Genomic DNA, 18,768 nt, shown 5'->3' with positions numbered 1-18,768 from the left:
GTGAACATTATTTCTCCTTCATACGCAACCAAATTCTTGCCCCACCTGAAGTGGACAGTGCACGTGGTTCCGGATGATATGGTTCCGGATGCCAGCTGCCTGCGGAGACACACAGGGTGAGGACTCGAGAAAAGAATGAAGCAGAAAGGGGTTTTGCACACTTAGGATGTGCCAGGCTTTATATTAAAAGGACTGTGTTAAGGAGCCTTTATTTGCATTATTTCATGTAAGGCTCATGGCCACCATAAGAAGCGAGGTGATGCTACTATTACTCCCATTTTACAGTTGAGGAAACTGAGGCTTAAAGAGGTTAAGAACATCCAACTAGAAAGTGACAGCAGTGGAATTCAAACACACATCTGTTTTGATTCCACAGACCACACTCTTTGGACATGAAGCATCAGCACTGTGTCCATTCTCCCCATCTTCTTCTAGAGAAGCACAGGTTTGGAAGGTCAAAGACCTTCCCAAAGCCGGCTTGTAGCAGAACTGAGGCTTGAACCAAGGTCTCCTGACTCCTAGGCTAGGTCTTCCTGCTGTGCCACAGGACCACTCGGTCTGGAAGGGTAAAGCTGAACGGGGGTGCCACCAAACTCTAAAAAAATCACAATGGAGAAAATAAACTTAGAATCTTCCAGAACTCCATTGTATAAGAATACCAGGACTAGAAACCATTCTGGAAGTCAGAGAGATGCATTTAGAACAAGAGAAGGAAGTGTAATTGTGCACGCATGGCAATGAACGTGCAGAACTCAATGTTCCTTAGAAGCAGTAGAGGCTGAGAATGAGGATTCAAACAAGACAGATCTTATTTCTCTATTTAACATACTATGTGCTAAACAGTGTTCTAGGTGCTTGTTTTGGGTTATGTTCCCTAAATTCACATGTTGAAGCCCCAACCCCATAACCTCAGAATGTGACTGCATTTGGAGATAGGGTCTTTAAAAGGAGTGATTAAGTTCAAGTGAAACTGTTGGGGTGAGCCCCAATCTATTGTGACTGGTGTCCTTATAAAAAGAGACTAGGACACAGAAAACAACACCAGGGGCACAAAAGAAAAACCCTGTGAGGACAAAGCACAGAGGTGGCCACCTACAAGCCAACGAGAGAGGCCTGAGGAGAAACCAACTCTGCTGACACCTTGATCTGGGACTTCTACCCTCCAGAACTATGAGAAATACATTTCTGTTTAAGCCACACAGTCTGGCATTTTGTTACGACAGCCCTAGAACACCAGTACATTATTATACCATTATACTTCATTAATCCCGATGACATCCTTTTGGTGGAGGAGCTATTATTACCCCCATACTACAAAGGAAGAACCTGAGGCTTAGAGAGGTTAAAAACGTCATGGGTGTCACTCACTAGTAAGTGGCAGAGCTGGGGTAAGTTCATGAGTGACAGAATTCTAATGGATTACCAAAGGAGCCTGGCTCCTGCCTGCAACGTTAGCAAGTAGACTTCCCAAAAGACAAACAGCTCGCACATCATTTTGCTTTTGCTTCTGGACCAGGTAAAGGGAGGCCACAAGCTGTTGTGACAATTTGTGAGAGTTTCTAAAATGTTGAGGAAGTCACCTTTGAATAACACACAATGTAAAATAAAGGTCAGATCATTGAACTGGGCACCAGAAAAACAAAGCTCAAATCCAATCCACAGAGCTCTTCTAACCCCCAGGTATTCTTGAGCAAGTTAAACTCTAAATCTGTTTTCTAATCTGTAAAAAGGAAATAAGATCCGCCTACTACCTGTTGCTTTAGTTACATTAACAATTCATAGCACTCACTGTGCTGAGTGAGAGCTGTCTTTAACACCACTAACAGTTCGCAGTTTCCTTGCATATGACTGGCTCTCAAATGCCTTAGAAATGAGGATGAAGTTCTCAGCATACCATGCAAATGTAAGGCACTGGTTAGCACGGACAATGGCAATGACCACTGTTGCATTTTGTTCAGCCCTGTGTGAAGAAGCAAAGCCATTGGCCCAGGTAGCCCCAGGGAAGGTTGCAGAAGAGAGGGCTGTGGTCTGCTCCGGAGGGAGAGGGTTTAGGCCCTGACCTGACGGCCTGCATCCCTCACCTTCTCCGCTTCTGTCTCTGTGTGACAGTTGTTCCCATGTCACCTTCATCTGTAACCTACTGCCTTGCCCAGGAACCCTTAACGTCAGCCCATCTGTACAAAGAGCAGGAGGGAGCTCTGTAACTGGAATGGAAGCCTTGGTTCATGTCCTTTGCGAGGGGCAGCCCCAAATCCCTTCCCCAAGAGCCATAATGGGTCCCCAGGAATAGAGTCTACCTTGCCTTCCGGCCCGCTGTTCTATCAGGGGAGGAGAGATGCTGTAGTACCCAAAACAAACCCCCGCGAGCACTTTCTCATGGATTCGGAGGGTGTGGAATGAGCCTCGGGCACTCTACCACCCCTGCAGAGCTCATGCTTCTGCTCATTTATTCCTCAGTTCATTCATTCATCAAATGTTTGCTGAGTGCCTTCTATGGGCAAAGCACTGTTCCAGGTGAGCACAACGGAGACAAAGACTCCTGCCCTCATGTAGCTTGCATCATCGTGGGGAAGGGGCAATGAGTAACGTAGATATAACTTGTTAGATGGGGCGTGTTGTGGAGAAAAATACACTAAAGAAAGGAGATCACGGAATGCTAAGACGAAGGCCTAAAGAGGAGAGAGTAGAAGAAGCAAAAAAACAGAAAGAACAGTTTAGGAAGAAGCCAGGGAGTGTGCCTGGCACAGTCTAGAAAGACAGGCCAGCGAAGGGGAGCGGAGCTGATAGTGTGCAAGGTCGGAGTTAACGGAAAGCCATACTGTAGAGAACCTCTAGGCCACTGTAAGAGCTTCAGCTTCTATTCTGAGTGAGAAGAGGAGCTGTTGGGGTTTTGAGAAGAGGCTGATGGGCATTAAACCTTTACAGGATTCTTGCAGCCTTGGGAATAGATGGGGTGGGGGAGGGGAGCACACAAGTGAAAGCCAAGCAGTTGGAAAGCTGTTGTGACGATCCAGGTAAGAACTAGTGATGGCTTGGAGGGATGAGTAGACTAGGTGGGGAGAAGTGACGGGGTTCTGAGACATCAAACCCTCATTTTGGGGGTGCTTGGCTGGATTCGCCTCTAGACATCCACTTGGAGATAAGCAGGTATTTGGATCTATGAGGCTGGAATTCAGGGTCTGTGCTAGCGAAATAAATTGGGAATGATCCTTACAGTTAAGACCTTATAGTCCGGCCAGTGTGGCTCAGTGGTTGAGCGTCAACCCATGCACCAAGAGGTTGCCAGTTCGATTCCCGGTCAGGACACATGCCCAGGTTGTGGGCTTGATCCCCAGTTGGGGGCATGCAGGAGGCAGCCAATTGATGTTCTCTTATTGATGTTTCTATCTCTCTCTTCTTCTTACTTCCTTTCTCTCTAAAATCAATAAAGAAAAAAAATAAATTATAAAAAAAAAAAGACCTGCCCTGGCCAGTTTTGCTCAGTGGTTAGAGCATCGGCCTGCGGTCCAGAGAGACCAGGGTTCAGTTTCCACTAAGGGCACATACCTTGGTTGCAGTTTGTCCCCGGCCCCAGTTGGGGTCATATGGGTGGCAACCAGTTGATGTGTCTCTCTCACATCGATGTTTCTCTCTTTCTCTCTCTCTCTCTCTCTCCCTCTCCCTCCCTCCCTCCCACTCTATCTGAACAAAAAATGGAAAAATGTCCTCGGGTGAGGATAAAAAAAATTTTAAAAAGACCTATAGAAAGTTCCTAAAATTAGATCATACCTATCGTCATCGCACTAGATGAAAACACTGAGGGGGGTACAGGTAGCAGGGAGACAAGGCCCACCGACTGGGACCAGAAGCGTGCCCACCTGAGACATCAGAGAACGGGCAGTTCAAGGGAGAAGGTGGAGGAAAACCAGGAGGAGGTGGGTCCTTCTTTCCCCTCACTGTTCTCTCCAACTCTTATTTTCTTTTTTTCTTTTAATCCTCACCAGAGGACATTTTTCCATTTTTTGTTCAGATAGAGTGGGAGGGAGAGAGAGGAAGAGAGAGAGAGAGAGAGAGAGAAACATCGATGTGAAAGGGACACATCCAGTGGCTGCCTCCCGCACGACCAACCAGGGCCGGGGACAAACTGCAACCGAGGTACGCGCCCTTAGTGGGAACCGAACCCGGGTCTCTCTGGACCGCAGGCCAGCGCTCTAACCGCTGAGCCAAACCGGCCAGGGCTCCTTTTCATTTTTGCTCCAGCTCTCACTTTACCGCTCTCGGCATCACTTTTGGGTAAATAAAGAAGTTTTCTATCAAAGTGCATAAGCCAAAATAGATATTTACCAGGTAAACACCACCCTTTAATTGGGTAATTCTTCCACGAAGCTCGCAGGCTGCTGTTCAGTGCATAGTTGCAACACGCGGCTCAGCCAGAACATCCAGTTACCCAGCTCCGTGGGCTCCCAGCCTGGCAGGTGGTGCTGAAGGTATTTGCATTATTGTTGCTATTGCCATTGTTCGGGGACACTTTGGCCCTTGCCGCGCCCGCCCTCCTTCCTTCTCCCACTCCCCACCCCCAGATCCGGAGGGCAATGAATGCTCACATCATTTCAGTGTGGTCCAGCTGCCAGGCTGGGGAACAGATGTTGTATTGTTATCACAAAGAAAAAACAAACAGCTCCCTCCGCTGTATTCTACCTCCCCCTCCACCCCCGTGTCAGCCCCCCGGTGAAAATGGGCAAACAGTGTTGGGAAGGGAAAAGGATGGGGCTCTACTGAGTAATGCCATCCTCCCCGGCCAAGGCTGAGCCCTGACCAGAGGCGCACAGAGCGTCCTCCCGGACCCTGTTTACAGCAGACTCGGGTCTGTCAGCTGAGAGGCTGGCTCGTGGCTGGTGACGCGAAGACGCTCACACTGAGTGGAGCATTGAGAGAAAGACAATGGCCCCCTTGTGCATGTGGCCCCAAAAACAAGTCTACCTGCATCGGATGGGCAAAAGCCAGGACCGGAAGACAAGCCGGGGACAGCAGGAAAGGTTCCTTAGCCGAGGTCTATCTCTGCCTGTTTGCGCCTTCCTCATCCGGAAGCTGAAGAACTGGGAACGGGGGTCCATTTCTTCTCTAGAGACCCCAAGTTTAGATTCCTCTGCCTTTCTTCCACTTCTCCTACAGACTCTTTCCTCGAGTCGGGGCCTGTGGGCGCGGTAGGGGTGGAATGAGCCTGAGAAGGGCAGAGTGAAGGCTGGAAGTAAGCTGGTGCGTGGACATGAGGCGGCCCAGTGAGGACAAGCGGGGCCTGTGGAGCCCACGGGGCCTGTGGAGCCCGCAGGGCCTTGTCAGCCAGGCTGTCGTTGGACCGTCCCTTGCATTTACTAAGCTGCAACGGAATGATCTCAGGAAGGAGAGGGACAGACAGGAAGCGAGCACACAGCCCTGTGAGGCTGCTGTAGCGGTCTAGGTAGCAGACAGCAAGAGCCCGAAGGTAGCATTAGAATTAGCTCAATTGCCATCAATGAAGCAAAATCAACAGGGGCAGGAACCAGTCAGGCCTGGCTGAGGATGACCAGGACAGCAGTAAGAACTGACTTAGTGGTTCTAGTCCCTGAAAAAGGTCATGCCAACCCACCCTCCTGGATACATCATTCGAAATAATGGTATTATCCAGCCATAAAACAAATACAAACAATTCCAAAAAGTTGTCTGTGTTATTCTAGGATGGCTACTTTGATACATTTTTAAAGCATTAAATTCTTTCAAAATGATTTTTGGGCTCATTTTTTTCCTTGGTGTTTCAAGCAGGTGCCTTTTGGGGCTTATTGGATAGCCTACGCCGGGAAAGGGTCCGGAGTTCACGCGCGGGGCACTAGGCGACAGCCTGTCTCCACCAAAGAACAGATGCAGGAAGAGCAGCCTAGGAGGCAGATTGGGAATGAGCTCAGCCTGGGACTGGGTGTGCGAGTCTGAAGTATCAATGGAGACAGACACTGCCAGAGGCAGCTGGTTGGGTGAGTCTGGAGTGGGGACAGCAGACCTAGGCATCGTCAGCACTCATGGGACAAGGGGCAGGGGAGAGTCATGGGAGAGCATTAGGTCATCCAGGGTGAATCTGTGGAGGGACAGGGGAGAGGGCCCAGAGTGAAACCTACAGAAAATTGGCATTTTAGGGGTTGGGCCGGAAAAGCGGCCTATGGAGGAATACCCAGGAGGACTGAAGAAAATTCAGGAGGAAGCAGAGTCTCAAAGACTAAGGACCAAAGGAGTGTCAAGGAGGACAAACAAAGAGTGTGAAATGCTATTGACTGGCCGTCAGGTAAAGGGTGCACAGGGCTGAGGAGCACCCCTGTGTGTAACATCAGAGATGCCTGTGGTGGACCTATGATCGGGAGCGATTTCTGGGGCGCATCATATGTGGAAGGCTGAGTAACTAAAAGGAGGCGATGAGTTTTCATTGTTAGTGTTAGCTCAGAGCAACGGTAGGTTGAGGGAGCACTCTATGTAAAGATGAGAGAGAACACATTAATACCAGGCAAATGCGTAAGACCCACCAGAATTGGGGGGAGGAGGAGGAGTTTTAGGGGAAGACTTTTCTTGGCACCAGCTGCAGGTGGCAGAGTCAGCTGAGGCAATGATTTTGTTAGGCTTGGATGTGGCGTTCTGGGACGATGAGCGCTTCCCAGGCAGCTGCCATGCTCTGGCTAGTGCAGTCACTGCTGCGGGCATCCGGAAACAACAGCTCAGGAAGCTCAGTGCCTCACAGAAAGAGAAACTGAGGCCAGAGGCCACCGACCTACAGCGCGACACACCCATTGTGCTTGCCCTACACCATGCTTTCGCAAAACTGAGCCATAGCTTTTTAAAAATCACATAAAAAGCCCGTCTGGTGTGGCTCAGTGGTTGAGCATCGACCCATGCACCGAGAGGTCACTGGTTCAATTCCCGGACAGGACACATGCCCAGGTTGTGGGCCCAATCCCCAGTGGTGGGGCATGCAGGAGGCGGCCAATCGATGTTCTCTCTCATCGATGTTTCTATCTCTCTCACTCCCTTCCTCTCTCTAAAATCAATAAAGAAAAAAAATTTTTTAAATCATATAAAAAGCTGACTATCTGGATTCTCTTGGAAAACTGGGAGACATGACCCTTGACCTGCATTCCCACCAGAAAGCAACCGACTGGAGTGAGGGTGAGGCTGCCCATTAACGACAGTGCCCCTTCCCCAGTTCCCTCCAGACCCAGAATTCTCTACACTGATCGCGGAGCAGACTTCATTCACAAATGCCTAGCCTTTGGGGAGCTCTTGTGCTTGTGACTAGACCCAAGAACAATCTAAGTCATGCATTAATACGTGCTAGGGAAGTCAGTAGATTTAAACAGCTGAGCAAAGGTTCTTAGACTTGGTCTTGACAAGGAGTTAAGAGTAAGAACAGGTGGTTGGATGCACAGAGCCAAGAGTAAAGAACATCACCCTTGGGTTCAGTGATGGACTGGATGCCTGGCACAGCAGGCCACGGCTGGACTTGAGCGAGCACAGACACCGCACCTTTCATTTCAAATCTGAAGCCTTCTCGTTTTCAGAGCAGAGAGAAGACACGTCAACGTATTTGCAGACAGTGTTGTCTATCATTTCTTTACTCCCACATAACTGTCCCGTTGCAGAGAGCTTTCTAATACCAGCATCAATCATGTAGTGATATTGCAAGAAGCTGCTCACTTGAAAGTCAAATACAAAGATCATATAACATTAAAATTTTGTATCTATACAATCACCCCACTCTTGCTTGGCACAATTGTATCGATTCTGTGGGTAGTCATAATATCCAAGTAATCTTCCCTTTTCTCTTTTCCAGCTGGTTGTTTGTGCCCATCCCCAAACAGGGTGTGCTCTTCAGGCTCAACGTGTTGAAGTTCCAACCGTTCAGCCAGCTCCAAGGTTCGGACATCTGAAATGACTTCAAAGAGGTAATCACTTATCAATCCCTTTGATGATTTCTCAAGTTCAAGAATCAAACAACAATCAAACTAACAAAAAGTCACTCTAAACAAAAGAGTTTGAAAAACATTGAACTTTTACCATACTAATTAATTGACCCCTGTATCAATGACCTGGCCATTGTACTACATTTCCTGTCTCCCGAAAATGACCAGCCAGCCCTGGCCTGTTTGGCTCAGTGGTTAGAGCATCAGCCTGCGGTCCAGAGAGACCGGGTTCGGTTCCTACTAAGAGCACCGCACCTTGGCTGCAGTTTGTCCCCGGCCCTGGTTGGGTCATGTGGGTGGCAACCACTCAATGTGTCCCTTTCGCATCGATGTTTCTCTCTCTCTCTCTCTCTCTCCCTCTCCCCCTTCCACTGTATCTGAACAAAAAGTGGAAAAACGTCCTCGGGTAAGGATAAAAAAAAAAAAAGAAAATGACCAGCTATGTGTGTAAAAGCCCACTTGCCACCTGACGACCTCCTAAAATGCAGCCCACCAGTGGATAAACTTCTCTCTTAAATAAGAACAGACAACTAGGAAGTATCAGATACTTAAGAAAACCCTCCAACATGAAAGATGGAGATAATAAGACGCAATAATAAAACAACCTAAAGGAAGCAGAAGCAATTCAGAAATAGAAAATGACCATGCATATATCATTGGTATCATTAGTATCTTCAGAGAGAGAGGAGAAAGTTTATATCCATGAAAATAGAGTAAGATGCAAAAACAACAAAAGAAACCATGTAAAAGTTTATTGTAAAAATATAATCAACTCAGTGGGAGATACAAAAAATTAAGTTGAAGGAGTCTCCCAAAAGGTATAGAAAATATGCAAAGTGATGGATTAAAAGATTTTAAAGCCCTAGCCAGTTTGGCTCAGCGGTTGGAGCATTGGCCTGCGGTCCAGAGAGACCCGGGTTCGGTTCCCGCTAAGGGCATGTACCTCAGTTGCAGTTTGTCCCCGGTCCTGGTTGGGTTGTGTGGGTGGCAACCACTCGATGTGTCCTTTTCACATCGATGTTTCTCTCTCTCTCTCTCTCCCTCCCACTCTATCTGAACAAAATAAAAAATTTTTTTTAAAAAAGTTAAAACAAAAAAAAAATATTTTAAAAATCAGAGAATCAATCTAGGGAGTTATTTTCCTGACCAATAACAGTTCAAAAAAGAAAATAGGAAAATGATAGACATTATTTAAATAATAATAATGATACAAGAAATTGAAGAATATAAAGTTGCAGACAAAGGCCCACCAAGTGCACAATATAATGAATTAAAAAGGACTCACACTGAAGTATATAATCGTGGAAATTTAACATCCTAGAGATAAACAAAGGCTTCCATGGGGAAAAATAGGGTGCAGACCAAAAATGGGGAATAAGAATAGCAGTAGACTTCCCAACTTTAGCTCTAGAAATTAGTAGGCCAAAAACAAAATTGTTTTTTTGAAGCAAAATTATGTTCACATATTTCCAACTAAAGGTCCCGAAATGTGAGCATAGAATACAGGGATTTTCATGCAAGCACGATTTCAGAATATGTAATGCCTAGGTACCCTTTCTCAGGGATTCTTAGAGAATGTGCCCTCAACAAAATGAGGTATAAGTCAAGCAAGGGAAAAGCGTGAGATCCAAGAAATAGATGCAACGTAAGAGAAAGATGAAGGAGATTCCTGGACTGTGACGGGAGGTCCCATGTGGACAGGTCTGCAGCTGGTCAGGAGAGCAAGCCAGAGAGGAGCTGGAGGACAGAGGCTCCAGAAAAAAAACGGAGCTGGACACACAGCAGGCTTCAAGAGGAATGGGAAATGCCCTCCATCCCCCGCAGACACCTGGTGTGACCACAGGGAAATTTGTAAAGAGAGGACGTCAAACGGTGTCGGGGAATTTAGCCAGAGATACAAAGTAACTGACAAAAGAAGAGAATGAGGGACATGGGGAAGGGGTGGGGAGGAGGAGGAGGCAGGCAATCCTGAACAATCTGAAAAAAACAAAAGGTTGAAGTCATATCCACCACTCGGCTTAGCGTGAACAATCTGTCCGTGGTCATGAGACTCTAAACACTGGATGTTGTTTCTAATTCTCTGTTGGAGAAAGGCGAAGCATGAGAGAAAGAAAAGAGGATATAAAAAAATCTTAACTCTCATCCATGGGAAAAGTAGTGTTAAATGATTAATCTAGTGACGGCAGTAAGAGGGCATATTGTTTTAAAATATGGAAGCACATGTCACCAGAAAGAGCTAAAAGACTTGAATCAGTTGCTTCTGGGGAGCAGGGTGTCGGGGAGGTGGTCAGGAGGCTGCCAGACTGCTGTGTGACCTGTTTTTAGCACATTTGACGTGTCTCAACAGGGCCTATGTCACCTTGATCAGAATTTAAATGAACGTGCCATCAGAAATAGCCCCCAAACAGTTTTAGAATAACTATGCACCTACCAAGGTGGGTACTTGGAAAAACGACAACTCACTCGGATGCATCATTTGTGCATGTGACATTTCATGGAGCAGTTACCGACCTGGAGTTGTGGCTCTCTCTGCCCAGTCACCTGCGCAGACAAGACTTGCCCGGAAAAGGACAGTAAATGAGTAAGACAAAAATAGGTGTCTGTGCTGGATGCGGATATTTTTACTGTCTCCTGTAAGCCTACTATGTAAACATCTATGACAGAAGTGTGAATTTTGCCCAGTGTCGAAACTAACAACTAGTTCTCAGACTCACTTAGAGAGGTCTAGACAAAGCTATAGAAAAACAGCGAAATTTGCCAAGTTGCTGAGATTTACAGTATCTCCTTCCAACAAAAACTCTCAGCTAGTTAGTCGAAATAAAATGTCCTCCCCAGAGGCACTAGAATGCTTCATCCTGGAAGGTGAGCGTTAGAAAGGACCTCAAAACTCATCCAATCCAACTCTCTCATGAGAGCCAGAGAGGCAAGGGTCTTACCCAAAGCTCCCCAGCTCACTGGCATCAGAACCAGATCTAGGATCGTGCGTGGGACTCCATAAACCTGCCTCAGAGTTGGCTCTGTAGCCTTCAAGACAGACACGGATGAGGTTCTGAACACAGGAGTAATTCCGAAACCTATGATTCCTTCCCCTACTCCGCACTGCCTCATAAAGCAACAATGAAAGGAAGTCTATGAAATCCATCAAGTCAGAGGCTCACCTCTGCCTGAGGTGCCAACCTTTAGGGTGTAGACAGTCCATGCATTCAACAGTGGCTTACTGAGCAGTCACTGTGTCTGAGGGATTTCCAAGTAGAGGTGTCGAGTGGACAGGTGGCTACTGAGGTCTGAGAAGAGATGTTTTAGAGCCATCGACATATAAGTGGTGATTGCTGTCGTATTGAAGAATAAGGTCGCCCACAGAGAATGCGGACACAGACAAAATCCTAAGGGATGCCAGCCTAGGACAAGAACAGGAGAAGACAAGGAGCTCTTGAAGCCTACACCTCTCTTTGAATAACTTTCTCGAACTGAGGTATGAGATGCTCATTGTTTGTCTTCCTCTCAGGTGTTACACATGCGCTACAAGCACGTGTGGCCAATGTTTGAAGTGAAAGGAGGAAGTGAGAGAATGTAAGGGTGAGCAAAAGCACCTGAAGTTCATCCTGGAGAAGCTATTTCTGGACTTCCTGCAGAAAAGTAGGCTGCTGCACACCCTGCCCGCACCCTAACACCGTTGCTGCTAGCACAGGTCCCAGTGGGTCCCGGGGAGGACAGGTGTTTTCTGGAAGGTCAGCAGAAGGCCACCCGCCCCTCTGCTAAGTGGACTTCGTCCAGATCAGACCCGGGCTGCTCAGAGCCATGTAGTATAAAGGTTGGGCAAATATGCACTTTCTCTGCTGAGGGCACAGACCGAGGAGACATGGGATATGACCGGAAAGCTTATCACATGCCAGAAGCAAAGGCAAAGAGGCAATAGCATCCACCTCTCGCCCAGTTAAGTGAATTTCTCCGAGAAATGTCATTTTGAAAACAAACACACACAAAAGAGAACTTCAAAGTAGGAGAGTGTTGAGTTGGCCTAGAAGGGGTGATGGTTGATTGGTAGCTTTTGATTGGCCCAAGATCTAGAAAGTTTTATCGGCAAGGAGCTTCTGGTCTTGTCCCCCATGTCCCAGCCCCACCAGGCCCCCCACGGAAGCCCTCCCTGGCTGGGATTGAAAGTCAAGTTTAAACACATGCAGCGGGCCCTGGCCGGTTTGGCTCAGCGGTTAGAGCGTCGGCCTGCGGTCCGGAGAGACCCGGGTTCGGTTCCCGCTAAGGGCACGTACCTCGGTTGCAGTTTGTCCCCGGCCCTGGTTGGTCGTGCAGGTGGCAGCCACTCGATGTGTTCCTTTCACATCGATGTTTCCCTCTCTCTCTCTTCCTCTCTCTCCCTCCCACTCTGTCTGTACAAAAAATGGAAAAATGTCCTCGGATGAGGATAAAAATAAATAAATAAATAAACACATGCAGCGGAGAAGAAAGAGCCTGGGCTTCAGAGCTAGGCAGCCTGTTTAACTCAGACTTTACTCATTATTATCAATATGACCTTTTGAGAGTATGTCAAGTCAGTAAGTCTCAGTTTCTTTGTCTCCAAAATGGGGATGATACATACCTCAAAGGATCAAACGAGACGATATTTACAAGAAGGTGCCAATACCTAACAACAAGTGCTCCCTGGCCTTCTACTTCCTCCTGCTCAACTTACCCTGAGAGCCACCCTTGAGTGAGTAAGAGAATACTTGGTCTTGGCTCCCTCCAACTCCTTGCAAATTAGACACCTTGTCCAGATTGACCGAGGTCTCATAATCGTCTCTCTGGAACATTAATAGGTGGGATTCTACCATTATGTCACCAAGCTATTGTACCCTAGACATTGCATGCTCTAATCACGGGGTATGAGCTGACACGCTTTCATACCTCTATAAGTCATTAGAGGTAGTGGGAGCTTGGTGTGGTTCCTGGTCTTCTGTGACCCCTAAATCCCCAGGATGGCTCAAGTGCCTCAATTAAAGACAACCTGCGCCATCCCTCCCCCTTGACGACCACCACCACCCACACTGATATGATTAAGCAGCTGCTACTGATCAGCATTGGTGAGATTTCCTCCTTCTGCTTTTGTGACTCACCAGCCATGGGAACTGTCTTTTCTGGTCTCTCTCCCTGGCATCTAAGTGGTTCCTCATTGGTACTTTTTTCCCTGAAGTTCATGCCCTCAAGCACCTCAGGCAACCTGGATAAATTTAGCTCTTCTCAGAAACCTTTGCTGACTTTGTTCTCTGACTGTTAAAGGTTTGGCTCCTCAGAAAGAGTTTTGAGATGGCTCCCCTCGCGTGGAGGTCTCGTCGGGTTCTGGTGACTGCTGTGCCGCTTACACAATTGGTCGTTTGAGTCCCCACAGGCCATGGTATTTACTTCAAAAAGCAATCAGTTTGTGCTCTTGGAAGCGGAAATCCTTCATTCTAGCTTCTGACCCCTTGGAATTCCTTCCCTGTTTTTTCCTTGCCCTGATCAGCCTGTGGTTGTGCTAAGTGATGGTGCTCACTTCCCATTAGGACTAAGAAGGACATATGTGACCAGGAGAAGGGCCTCGGACATATAAGTGGTCCAGCACAGGATCCAGCACACTTAGAAGATGCTTACTTAGCGTTTTCTAATTTGAAGTGTTCTAACTGAACATAAGAGAGGCTACAGTCAGACCCACTTGGTCAGTAACTAAATGAAAGAGAAATGCACTCAAAGTCTTGTATGTGTTTAAATATGCTCTTTTTCAAGGATCCCAAATAAGGCTCATGGATCATGCTGAGCCTCTTATTATTTTAATGATTATTTTAATGATCCTTACCATGAACTATAGATAAGTTTACCAATCAGCAAGCATTTATCAATCATCTACTTTGTGCACCTAGCCACGGGCATTTCAGAAGTGACAAGGGGAGATAAAATGCCCTTATTCCCAGGTCACTTCGGTAATGGGGGCAAAACATGAGAAGAATCCAACATGGCCTCTGCCCCCCTGGAGCTCACGGACTCCGAGGACATACAAAACTGATCCAATAACAAGAGACAAGAGCCAGGGCCAAACTGTGAGAAAGACAAAGGAACATTCTGGACAGGCTGTATGGAGGAAGACCTTGTGCTGACCTTGAAGGATTGAATTGATAGAGAGGAAAGGGAAGGACTTAGGAGAAAAGGAGAGTGTGGACACAGGGCACACAGACCAGAGTATAGAACTGGCACAGCTGCCTATATGTATGTGACTTGGGCCGGGGTACAAGTGGGGGGCGGGTTCTGTGAACAGCAAGTCTTACTCCGGCGAAAGTATGTGTAGGTGGAGGAGGAAATAGGCTGAGGATAGTCAGCAACTGCTGACTGAAGGCTAGGCTCAATCAACAGACCAGCTACAGGCTGCCCCTGCCCCCCGCGCCATGAGCAGGCTCCTGTTGGGAAGGGAAGATGTTGCCCTTGTGCCTTATAACCACCAGGTTTGGCCTCTTTCCAGCCCATATTCACCCCCACCCCCACGTAGCTGCTCTTGCTTCATGGAAAGTCAAGTTTAAAAGTGTCTGTAGAACCAGAGTAATCTACTCCAGGTCTGTGAGACTGTGCACACGCCCCCAGGAGGGTCTCTAGCAACGTCTGCAGCACAGACACTTGTATGAGGACTGGACCACGTGGTGGTGGTCGGAGCCACCAAAGACTGTGGCTCAAGAGGAAGTGAGAGGAACGAACAGCTATGCCCTGGGTAGATAAGAAGCCCACACACTCCTGATTGGTCATGTTCTTGGCATGTGAGTAAGACCAATGGCCCAGGGGTCACTGTCACCATTCTGGCTGAACTACAGAGAAAAAAGTTGAGTCTATTTTAAGACTCTGATTGGTCACATAGAGAAAATATGTGACCAAGAAAATAAAGCTCCCTGAAAAACAAAAGGTTAGTATGCTATGCCCAGTAACTCTTTAAACCAAAGCAAATATACAGGCAGGGCAAGTTTGCTCTGCACAGTTCTTGCTTTTTGCCCTTGGTCAGCTGACTCCCAAAGTTCCTGGTTGATTTCCTCCTCAGGGTTAAACTGAGAAGGGCAGCTGGGATCTCTAGAGGGGCAGGGGGTGAGGGGCATGAGGCAGTTCTCTTGCTAAATAATGAGACTGAGGTTTTTTTTAATTTTTGTTTTTGATTGTTTTTTCCCCAGGAACGTTAAGGAGTTTGACCAAGCAAAACCGAAATGAATCTGGAAGGTTTAAGACCCTTCAGCAGAAAGCTGTCCCTTCCACTTATATGTGAGGGTTCTGTATTCATCGATGGGAGGTACATCAAATATGGTCTGAGAGAGACTGCGCACACTAGAGGACCAAGGCAACTCCAACAGCTTTAACACCAACATCGGAGAGACTTCAAGTGTGCCGATGATGGTGCCCGTGCAGTGGCAGGACTTAAAGCTGTCACAACAGTATGACCCCAGCTAGTCCATGGGTCCCCCCCAAGCCTTCCTTACCTCTCAGCTTCTAAGATATACTACCACAGAGTCATATCAAGTTAGCAAATCTGAATGCAACCTGTCCTATTACAATCTTGCTTAGGGCACAGTGTGGCACATACATCCAACAGAGAAAATAATACAAGGCAATATAATATCTAAATACTAAAGAATAAGTGGCATTAAAAAATGCAGAGTGTCTGTAGGAATAGATTAGTGTGGCCTAGAGCACTCAATGGAAAAGATATTGCCTATAACGGGAACTGAAGTCCCCAGCCTGCTTTTCTAGTACTTTCCATAATCTGGCTTCAACCTGCCTTACCTCCCAGGACCCTTCCTCTATAATTAAATCTGCACCCTGACTTTCATGGCTGTATTTTTTTTTTTTTTTTTTTTACCACTTAGCACAATTCTTTCTTTCTTCTCTGCTTGTACCAATGCTAACCGTGTTCAAGGTCTGGTTCACATTTCTCCTGTTCCTTGAGACTTTCCCAGCTGTCCCCAGCGCTCTGTGACCTCACCTTGCTCCGTGTCCGCCAGCATTTCGCCCGCCACGCTCACTGCCTGGATGCCCATTCATTCGTCAACTGGACAACCTTGAGGTGGCTCTGGGCTTGTTCTCGCAGACTATTACCTAACCTGCCAATTACCTACTTTCCCTTTGAAGTCCAAGACCCCTACCCTCCTCCCTCTCCTTCGTCCAGAAGGGCAGATTAGCCTCCACAGCTGTTTGTCCTTGGGTCCTCTATTCTTATGGAGCCTCCACGTGTAGTAGACATGGAATACATTTGGTTATTTTCTCCTGTCAATCTGTGTCATGTCAATTTGATTAGACTACCTGGAAGAACTTAGAAAGGTAGAAGGAAATTATTTTTCCTCCCTTCCTGTGGCTCCCTTGTCTTCCAGATGCCCAAGCATGATGGTTAGCCTTTTGGGTAATCAAGCCCTGCTTCTAACCCTTCACCTTTACCCCCCGTTCTCCTCTCACTTCCCTCCTACTCCAAGTGGTCTCAGTCCCCGCACAGTCCACCTGTTGACCCTCAAAGGTGAGACGCGTGGCCCCCAAGCCTTTTTCTGGGAACTCTCCCTTGCAGCTTGTGTCGAGTGTCTTTGAGGTAGTTTCGCAGCTGCTGTTGGCTGTGCTTCCCTCCTACGCTCCACTCTCGGCCTTGTGCTAGCCCCAGAGAACCCGACATAGGATCGAGAACTGTGCCTTCGAGGGACGAGACCCATAGGCTCCGACCGTGGCCTTTTGGGCCGTGCTGGCCACCATCTCTACAACAAGGGAGCATCTGATCCGGAATACACGCCAGACGCAGGGCAATCCAGGAAATCAGAAAAATAAACCATGATGTGGGAGAATCACGTTGGCACTCCCAGGAAAACAGATAAAACTCCCTTGTCTGATCCAACTTTATTTTGGCACCGTTCGTGTTGAGTCATTTTTCTTGCTTAAGCATCAAAACAAACACCCGCATGGTTCTGAGCCCTGATCCCAGCTGTCAGGTAACTGGCTCACATTCCATTCCGGAGGAAGTTCTCTGGTCACGGGAGCTTCAAGAGGGGAATGAGCAGCTATAAACAATCCTCCTGTGTCCACCTTCTACCCCCAGCCTTCTAGCCCACCCTAAGCCCACAGATACCATCTGGACAGCCTCCCCCTCACAGAGAGGAAAGTTTGATCCACCTGTCTTCCTGATAAACTTTCAGACAGAAGTCAGGGGGATAGTGATGAGTGGGGTTGTTAATGTCATCATTTCTAACTCCTGGATCCATACACTGTCTTAGTCTTGGAAGACAGATATCTATTCATTAAATGTCAATCATTCATTTGGAAGACTTTTTAATGGGCAAATACTCAAAAAAGAAAGTCAGAGGGGGTGGGAGGGGCAGGGAATGCAGGCTATCAATTGATAGACACCTTGTATTACAGGCAGCCACAGCGACAATGATAAGCATTGAACAAAGGGCAAAAACAAATGCATCAAAATGCCAGAAGATGTTTTCTCCAGGTTGTGGAATTTGGGGTGATCTCTTTTTTCTGTGCTGCCCAAATTTTCTACCATGAGCACATGTGACTCTAGGAATGGTAAATAAATCTGTTCTTCAGATGTAGACTGCCTTGCCCTGACTGTCTCATCAAGGAGCCCAGATGGGAGCTGAGTGACCGCAGTCCAAAGACCTGCGGAGGTTCCTACCCCGTGGCCTGGCCCCTTCCTGTTGTCCAGCACTGTGTCCCTCTGTATGTGAGGGCAAGGGTGAGGTGAGCCACACAGTAGAGGTAGCTCGGGCACACAGGTCTGTAGGAACCAAGCTCAGAGGGAGGTCTAGAGGCCACCAATGACTCCACGGCTGCACCCCAACCCACCCCCAGAACATTCTCTAAAAGGACTCATTAGCAGAATGGGAAAGGGAGGAGGTTAGGGGGAGGAGGTCAGGGGGAGGAGGGGAATGCGGCAAAGGAGCCAAGAAGGGGATTTTAATCAGGAATTGAAAGGACCCTGCTCGGGAGCTGGCAGAGTCCCAGGACCTCTGAGGCTGGGGAGGGAAGGGCTGGGAGAAATCCAGGGAGAAGAGGCACGGTTCCAGTCAGCTCAGGGGTGCCCCACCTACTCCCTCTTGCCCCACGTAGTCTGCTCGTTGCCAGACCTTCTCAATTCCCTTTTGTGTTTCTTGTATCTCCCTTCACCGACCTCTAGCTCCCACCCCACCCCCACCCCCACCCCGATTCCATCACCCCTGAACAACCTGAGCTTGTTTCTCCAGGGCCTGTAGCTCCGCTGCAGGGGTGACAGTCACACCCTAGTTCGCACAGAGGGAAGTAGTTTGTGAGGTCAGGGAGGGTGTGGAGGGTGGGGCTAGGTGGGGGTGGAGGAAACTTCACTTGGAGGAGACACTCAGACATGTAGAGGGGTCTTCTGAGAAAGTCCAGCCCCAAGCCACCGCCACCCCCATTACACTCTCACTGTGGTCTTACCGGGGAGCCGCCCTCAGTGTTGGGTTCAAAGTGGATGAGTCTCCAGGGAGGAAGCGGAGGGGAGAAAGGGCAGGCACAGAAGCCTGGTGGGTGACTCCTGCAGGGAGAATTACCTACCTCCGCATTCACCTGGCCAGGCCCTGTGGAAGTGGCAGGGGTTGACATCTGTCCTTTAGATACTAACCGAAAATCAACTGCTTGACAGTAGTTTAGCATGCACACCTAAGTGTGTGTGCATGTGTTTTGTTGGACTGAATTGCGTGTGACCCAGTCTCCGCAGGATTAATCAGATCAACCCAGCAAATGAGTTCGCTGAGCGTTTTACTCTTTCCAACTTGAAGTTTTAATTCCCTTCTGTCTCCAAAAAAAAAAAAAAATC

The 18,768-nt window shown here is 47.9% G+C and overlaps 1 long non-coding RNA gene across 2 annotated transcripts; it reads right to left on the bottom strand.

Moving 5' to 3' along the window:
• Positions 1 to 455: 455 nt before the first annotated feature.
• LOC118637913 lies at positions 456 to 18,212 on the bottom strand. 2 transcript variants are annotated; one of them, XR_004960984.1, is made up of 3 exons: positions 18,161 to 18,212; positions 4,960 to 5,172; positions 456 to 595 (listed from the first exon to the last, which is right to left on the bottom strand). It is a non-coding gene; the product is annotated as an uncharacterized LOC118637913 (long non-coding RNA). The 2 variants fall into 2 exon arrangements; XR_004960983.1 differs by lacking the exon at positions 18,161 to 18,212 and adding an exon at positions 7,519 to 7,714.
• Positions 18,213 to 18,768: the final 556 nt, after the last annotated feature.

The sequence above is a fragment of the Molossus molossus genome, unplaced genomic scaffold (assembly GCF_014108415.1).
Source record: "Molossus molossus isolate mMolMol1 unplaced genomic scaffold, mMolMol1.p scaffold_m16_p_20, whole genome shotgun sequence".
Taxonomy (NCBI): Eukaryota; Metazoa; Chordata; class Mammalia; order Chiroptera; family Molossidae; genus Molossus; species Molossus molossus.
This window is presented reverse-complemented; position numbering and strand designations above follow the sequence as displayed.